We start from the raw sequence: 6,965 nt of genomic DNA, 5'->3' as shown, positions 1-6,965 counted from the left end.
TATTGAATTAAGGTTGATGCATTTATTCATTTTAAAGTAGTAGTGAATAACGCTTTAGATATTATTGAGGTAGTTCACCCATAAGTGAATATAAGTGCCTAATCAAGGGCCATTCAGACAGCTGTAAAGTGCATATGCCAATTGGGGGCCACTTTATTCAAATCACCACACAGTAAGAGGAGTGCCACTTTAGTGTGGTGACCTATGGGGAATGAAACTGCTAACTAATTCTAAGTAACATACTGTATGCTGTACAGAAGACTGGTAACTCACAACCGGAACAAAAGCACATCTGAGCCAGTACTGTATAGATATGTGCATGATATTCACATTTTCTTTAGAAACACTTTTGTGTATTGTTTATGCAGATGTTTCAAGATGTTATACTTTGCCTATTTTGAACATATAAATCTCTGCTATTGTACACAATTACTAGAAAATGTAAGCAATATAAGAAAATATGAGAACATGTCATGTTTTAAGTTTGTTGTTTACTACTTCCTGTTTTATTTTGTATTCTCCACTCTCCTTGTGCCATGTGTATCTTTACTTCCTATCCTTGCTACTCTGATTGGTTGCACCTGATCCTCTTTAGTTTGAAATGTGGGGCCCTCAGTTCTGGATTCTGTTTGCTGGATTTCTGTTGGACTTATGGTTTATCTTGGATTTTTGAGCTGATTGTTGTTTTTGCCTGGAATATCAGCTGCCGTTGGCTGTTTTTGTGTTTTCATCCCCCAGCTTAAGTAAGTTATTAGTTACTTTTTATTCACAATACCTCCTTGTCTGCATTTGGGTCCACTTCCTGACAGACAGACAGACACCTGTGACAGAAAGTTATTTCTGTTTTTGGAGTGCACATTCAGTAGACAGACTCTTGTGTAGCACATCCATAAAACTGGAGTGGAATTGGAATTGCAACTTGGCTCCTCTTTGGTACACTAAATTCCAGTGTAGTGCATTATCTTCATCAGTTTCCTCAACCAAAGCTCTTTTAGTGTATAATGTAGACTAAGTAACACTCTTACAATCACCAATCAATGAATGGCCTTTTCCGACTTTTCTTCAAGCAAGTGGCTCTTGATTGCCAGAGCTCAGCCCAAGGTGACAGACCACTACTCCTCTAATTAAACCACTCATCCGACTGTGTGTTTCCCACACACAGGTAACTATAAAAAGGAGAAAACGATGTAGGGAGTAGTGAGGTCAACTGAGCAGGGCAATGTTAGAGAAGAAAAACAGATGATTGATGGAATGGTAGTAAGTAAAGTAAGTGATTGGGGAAAAAAAGGAATGAATTAGGATGGGCAGGGAGATGCTGTAAGATAAAGGCAAGGAGCGGTCTCTTGTTTTTAAAGGTTAGAGGGTGCACCACTTCTCTTATCTTTATTTAGACAGGACGGCTGAGAGGGACACAGCAAACACTGGCTCAAGCAAACACCAGAGAAAATGTTCAGGGCATACGGTCCAAGCAGACGCAATTTTATCAGGAAACAGGGAGACATATCAGCCTTATTAATGTCATACTTATCACTTGTTCTCGCAGTACACTCTATCAAGTGTCCACAACACTCTCAGCCCTGCTCAAAGGTATGAATAACAGTGAATTCACTCAGTCTTTATTCAGAAAGAGCTTTTTAAAGTTTAATTACTCGATTCCCTTCAGTTGAGGTCAGCTGTTGGCCATCATGCACTTAGATGGGTGAGGGTAGTAATAACCTGCTAGCGTTTAGCCATATAGCAAATGCAAATCTTAGGATTCTGATTGTCCTTCTTTAATCTATTACATTAAATTTACAGACGACTGGGGATCACGACATGGTGCACAACTGGAGAGCATGCGATAGCCTTCTACTACGCTTTTGAAATTGACAAGTTAATTGACTCAAGGCACAATACAAATGAAATAATTCTGCTCTTCTCACTCTGAGATTAACAGAGAGAGATTTATATTAGAAGCCAATGGATTTCAGCAACAGCCTTTCAATTGTTAATGCTGTAACCCTGAAAAGGGCTACTGCCGCTGAGACGCGCTGGCTTCTATTAATGCTTTGCAGTCACTGGCTTTTTTCATTCTTTCTGATTCATCCACCTTGAAGACATGGCAAGGTTGCAACAGACGTTTTACCCACCAAATATTGCATTAACTGTTTTATTGTTGGTTTGCTGATGTAAATTGAATGCATGGAAATGTTGCAATTTATATGTAATGGCACCTCTTTAAATGGCAACAGTGACAGGAAATTGTAACAATCCCCCAAAATCTGCAATGGCAAAATATGCTAATTTTCTTTCTTTCCTTCCTTCCTTTTGTACTTTATTTCTTGCTTTCTTATTTCACTATACATAGTCCTTGACTGATATCAGAATATACTACATGCCACTTTTTATGACAAATTATATAACCAAGCTATAGATGAACTGCAAATTTGTTTACAATAAAGTAAAGTAGTAAAATATTATACCAAGTACACTTTTACAGGAGTCAGCATGAATACTGAAATACATAGAGCATGTCAGAAGCTTCCCTTTTACAATCCTGAATTTACAACTTACTCTGTTGACTTTTGGCTCATGACACCTGATTCCCCCACGGCTGACGTGAGCACACATTATCAAAGGAATGTCCAATTATCTGAAGTAAAGGCAAAGACAGACAAAGGATACTCAAATTATCAGCCCAGGCGACTTAAATGCTTTAGTCTGGCTTAAAGGTCACACATGGTCTTTTCTAGCTCAGTGGGTAGAGATGGGAGAATGTGAGTCTGATCCCTGCTGGGGCCACAAATGATGAATTTGTCAGCTCTTGTGGGGTGTTTTCCAGCTCTAAATTTATGCATCCTCATCTCTTTGTTCTACCAGCTCCTGACACAGAAATTGATTGAGGTCTGCCATCTTAAAGGACCATTGTGTCATGTTTTCATCCATTTTTGACAAATGAGGCTGGCTTTTTCATCATCGCCAAAATTTCAGTTTGTTTAATATGTCAATGAAAAGACAGAAAAACAATAGAAACAAGTGACAGAGTGGTCAGATGTATTCATCAAGTTGAGGGTTTGGTTCAATCCCCACCTACCTATCTATGTCCACGTGTCTGTCTGCCCTTAGACATGTGTGTAGATATGGGACACTACACCTCAAACAGCTTAATTTAGAAGGACAGCTATACCTTACATCGTGTTTACACCTCTTGCATAGTGTTCCCGTTGAAGCGCTCCTCCTGGTCCACTAGGACTGTCCTATCATCTGTCCATATTCCCCAACCCTGGGAATTTAAATATAAATACTAAACTGCATGGATGGAAGGATGGTCTGATAAATGACACTAATGAAGTGAACAAACCTGTCTTTTGCAGTATCCACCCACAGGCAATTTTTGGCCACTTGAGGTTAAGTGCCCCCCTTAAGGAGCAAGCCAAGCTCCAGCAGTGGCCTTCATTTCAGCTTGTCCCTTTGAGAGCATCTGTGCACCAATACATAGAGTAGAGGAAAGCAGCTCTGCTACTTTAAAGATTTGATTAAGTAAAACCTGCAGCTGAAGTTGATTGATTAAAAGCCTTCACAGTCTTTTTCTTTCAGTATTTTTTTAGCAAGCAGCCAGCAGCAAAGTCAGGATGCAGAAAATACCTTACAGCTTGCACGTCCATGTGAGGAATTTAAATACATTTGAAAGATACTTACATACTAAGTATGGCAGTTAAAAAACAGGTTGTAAGTTACTGTTAAACCTGCTACATGAAATACATCTTTATGATGATCCATAATGAATTAGATTTAATCTAATGTTCATTTAATTAATACTCCATAGAAAAGAAGACAAAACGGCAAGGAAATAACTTACTAATAAATAATTTAATTCATAATTTTTATTTACTTACTAACAAATGACTTTAAACTGTTGTGTCTTTATTTTCCTGAAGTAATGGCAATGATATATCAGCATGTTGTGCTCTGTAACTAATTAAATCCATCCATACTCCCATTAACAACCTAAATTATTGCCACTCCAAACATGATTTTGTTTGCAGTGTAGTATGTGATATGTTCAATGATCCTCACCTCTAACTCTGATAAGAAGATATGCTCCTTTATCTTTAAGATGCGCGGCTGCACCGGGGAGGAGGGGGCTGAATTGACTCAGTGCGCAGCGTGCATTGGTCTGTTTCATGCTACCTTACCTCCCCTCTTATCCCGGGTAAAGGCAGGCTGACGATGCCACTGGATGATACCTCCAGTGAGGCGTGGGGGAACGGCATGACTTCATCGCGTCAAGTGGAGCGCTGCAAAAACATGTCCTCTAAAGCAACTAATACGGCCCCGTGTCCCAGCATAAAGCCGAATTAAAACATGTGGAAAAAATGTTTCCACTGCTTATTAAAAATAATTCCGTGATGGTGTGTGGTTGATTTGAATTCTCGAAACATTGAAATTTTACATTATTGCATTGTTGACTTTAAATATTGATTTTGGGGGGATATTACTTTAATGATCAGTAAAAGATTAAATATATAATTGTTGTCTTTTTTTTTCAGTGGAAATGTCAAAACAACGTACCATAAAGAAAGAGGGGGGCAATGAGAGGAGAGAGGAGACAGGGAGCCGTGAGTTGAGGGGTGGCTGGAGAGGGAGGGCCGGACGCATGACATCATTCCCTCAGCTTCCCTGCGCGGACAGAGCTCTGGTTTCTCCAAGTGCGCACGGCAGCTGCTGCTGAGGGAGCGACTCCTCCTGCCGTACCCAGACGCGTCCTGAGCAACCTGCGCTCTTGGGGTGGATTTAAAAAATATATATTATTTAACCCGGCAGAGGGACCCGTGAACCGCTCCTCACTGGACCTGCCGCAAGGACGCACCACATTTAATACAAACCCCGGGGATTATTGCTTGTTTTAATCATGAAGATGTGAGGGTTTACAAGCTGAGAAGAAAGAAAGAGGAACTCCGAGGCTGACAACAAGGTAGGCACATACTTCTCCCCTCTCCCTCTCTCCCTCTCTCTCTCTCTCCTTCTTGACTCTGTCCGGCTACTTTTGTCTGCCAGTTATTGTCTAAACGAAAATTAGGCATGTGGGCATTTGGTTACAGAGCGCACGAGCCGCGCGTTACTCTGCTGTCTTAACACCCGCACAGAGACCCAGGCAACTGCCCAAAGAGGAGCATGATTTTAGAATACTGCAAAGAGGGTTTTTTTTTTCAACCTGCCACGGGATTTGCGATGTATAGAGATGCTCGATAGTCCCGGACTCAGCGGGAGACCCGACTCTGCCACCGCAAAGCTGCTGCTGGTGAGCAGAGCAGATCTGCTGCTTGAGCGCGAAGGATATCCATCACTGTGAACGACAGCCGTAACAGGCACGGCTTTCCTTTCATTCCCTCACTGAACTGAGAGTTAATTACAATTTTAATCTCCCAAAGAAAAGAGAACCTGGGTGGTTCTGTAGCAGAAAGATGAACGAAGTAATGTCAAGAATGTCTCTTGCACTTGTATGCGCTGTATAGCTTTGGAGCATAACGCATATTTGTGAATCATCTTTTTTTTTCGGGCGGAGGTGTGTGTGCGCGCGCGCGTGTGTGTGTGTGTGTGTGTGGAGGGGGTGCTCCTCCTAACAAGTGCATCTCCACGGGTGTGGGGGGGGGTGCTTCATTAGCCAAGTCAACCGTGCATTACGATCCACTGATATGAACATGCCCGTAGATCATGAGGCATTCAATTCTTCTTCCAGGCATCAAATCGGAAATGCCATTTTCAATATTTCAGTCTCCCCCCACCTCTCCCTCCCCATCTCTCTCACCGTCTGCTTGTGTGTGTAAGTGTTTGTGTGGTGACCGGTTGTTTGATGCGATGCTGAAGCCTAAGGTATACAGTACACGTTGGACTTTCCAGACTACTGTAGTCTACACCCCTGGACCAGATTTGCGCATCACACTGTCAATGGCGTGCAGAAAGGAGTTTGGCTTATTTCGAGGTGCGCCACTCGAGCTTTCCACAGCCTCACCGAGGTGGAGCCATCAACGGCAATGACACTGACTTTTTCTAAGTAGCGGCGGTGTCCTTGTTGAATTCTGGAAACTCCTATTTATTAAATTCGGTCCCGTGTGTGCAGATCGAAGGATATGTGTGATACCTTTGATGTTGTTTCAATGTCCAAGAAATAAAAAAAGACCAGATCAAGAATATTTCAATTTCAAACTTTCAAATTAGTTATCATTTTACTGCCTGTGCTGTCCTTATGTATTTATTTTTCCTGGAAATTACGCACAGATATGCTGCCACACAATAAGACTCACAAAGCAAACATGATTTAATGAAAAGTTTTAAAAGATGTGGAGGAACTCTGTTTCCATTATTTCTTTTAAAAAAACAATTCTGCATCATTTAGATTCGTTATAAATCATTTTAAATGTATGATGTCCGATAAAGATATTAAATAACAGTTTTATCGTAACAAAAAAAATCGTCTATTTTTCCCCCGGTGCATTTTCCATTTTGTTCCGTCTCCTGTTTCGATCGCAATGAGCGCATCGCGCGTCTGCAAAGCTCATAAAAGCCAGAGGAGAGAACAATATCTGGCCAGCGCCTGGGTTGTTAAAAGAAAATGGCTTTATTCATTTTTCTTTGTATCCGTGGTAACTTAGTTATAGCTTTTTTATGGTGCCTGGAAATGGCTTACAGGCTTGCAATGCAATGTAATGTAATCAAATTTATGATGTTGCTGTGTATTACAATTCTCTGTTATGCTCCGTCACATGAGAAATTTGGAGTGACCCCCCCTCCCTCCACAACACCCTTCCCTACTTCCACTTCCCAACACGCACACACACAATCATACAGGAGAAGGTCCAGGAGCATCAGAGCAAGGCACGTAATACCCATCAAAGGATTTGTATGAGAGGGAGCACACACCCCTCACTTGGACCCAGCCTCTAGTCCACAGTCCATTTTAAATTATATGCAGACTTATACTACCA

General features: G+C 41.3%; 1 long non-coding RNA gene across 1 annotated transcript in view; it reads left to right on the top strand.

Annotated features, from left to right (window-relative positions):
* The first annotated feature begins 643 nt into the window (after window positions 1–643).
* LOC113747953 (uncharacterized) overlaps window positions 644–6,965 on the top strand; it is a 48,689-nt gene continuing 42,367 nt past the window's right edge. Inside the window, exons 1-2 of the long non-coding RNA XR_003464018.1 lie at window positions 644–743; window positions 4,530–4,954. This is a non-coding gene — a long non-coding RNA (uncharacterized LOC113747953). The remainder of the gene's footprint in view (window positions 744–4,529; window positions 4,955–6,965) is intronic.

Source organism: Larimichthys crocea, chromosome XVII, assembly GCF_000972845.2.
Source record: "Larimichthys crocea isolate SSNF chromosome XVII, L_crocea_2.0, whole genome shotgun sequence".
In the NCBI taxonomy this organism is placed as follows: Eukaryota; Metazoa; Chordata; class Actinopteri; family Sciaenidae; genus Larimichthys; species Larimichthys crocea.
This window is presented reverse-complemented; position numbering and strand designations above follow the sequence as displayed.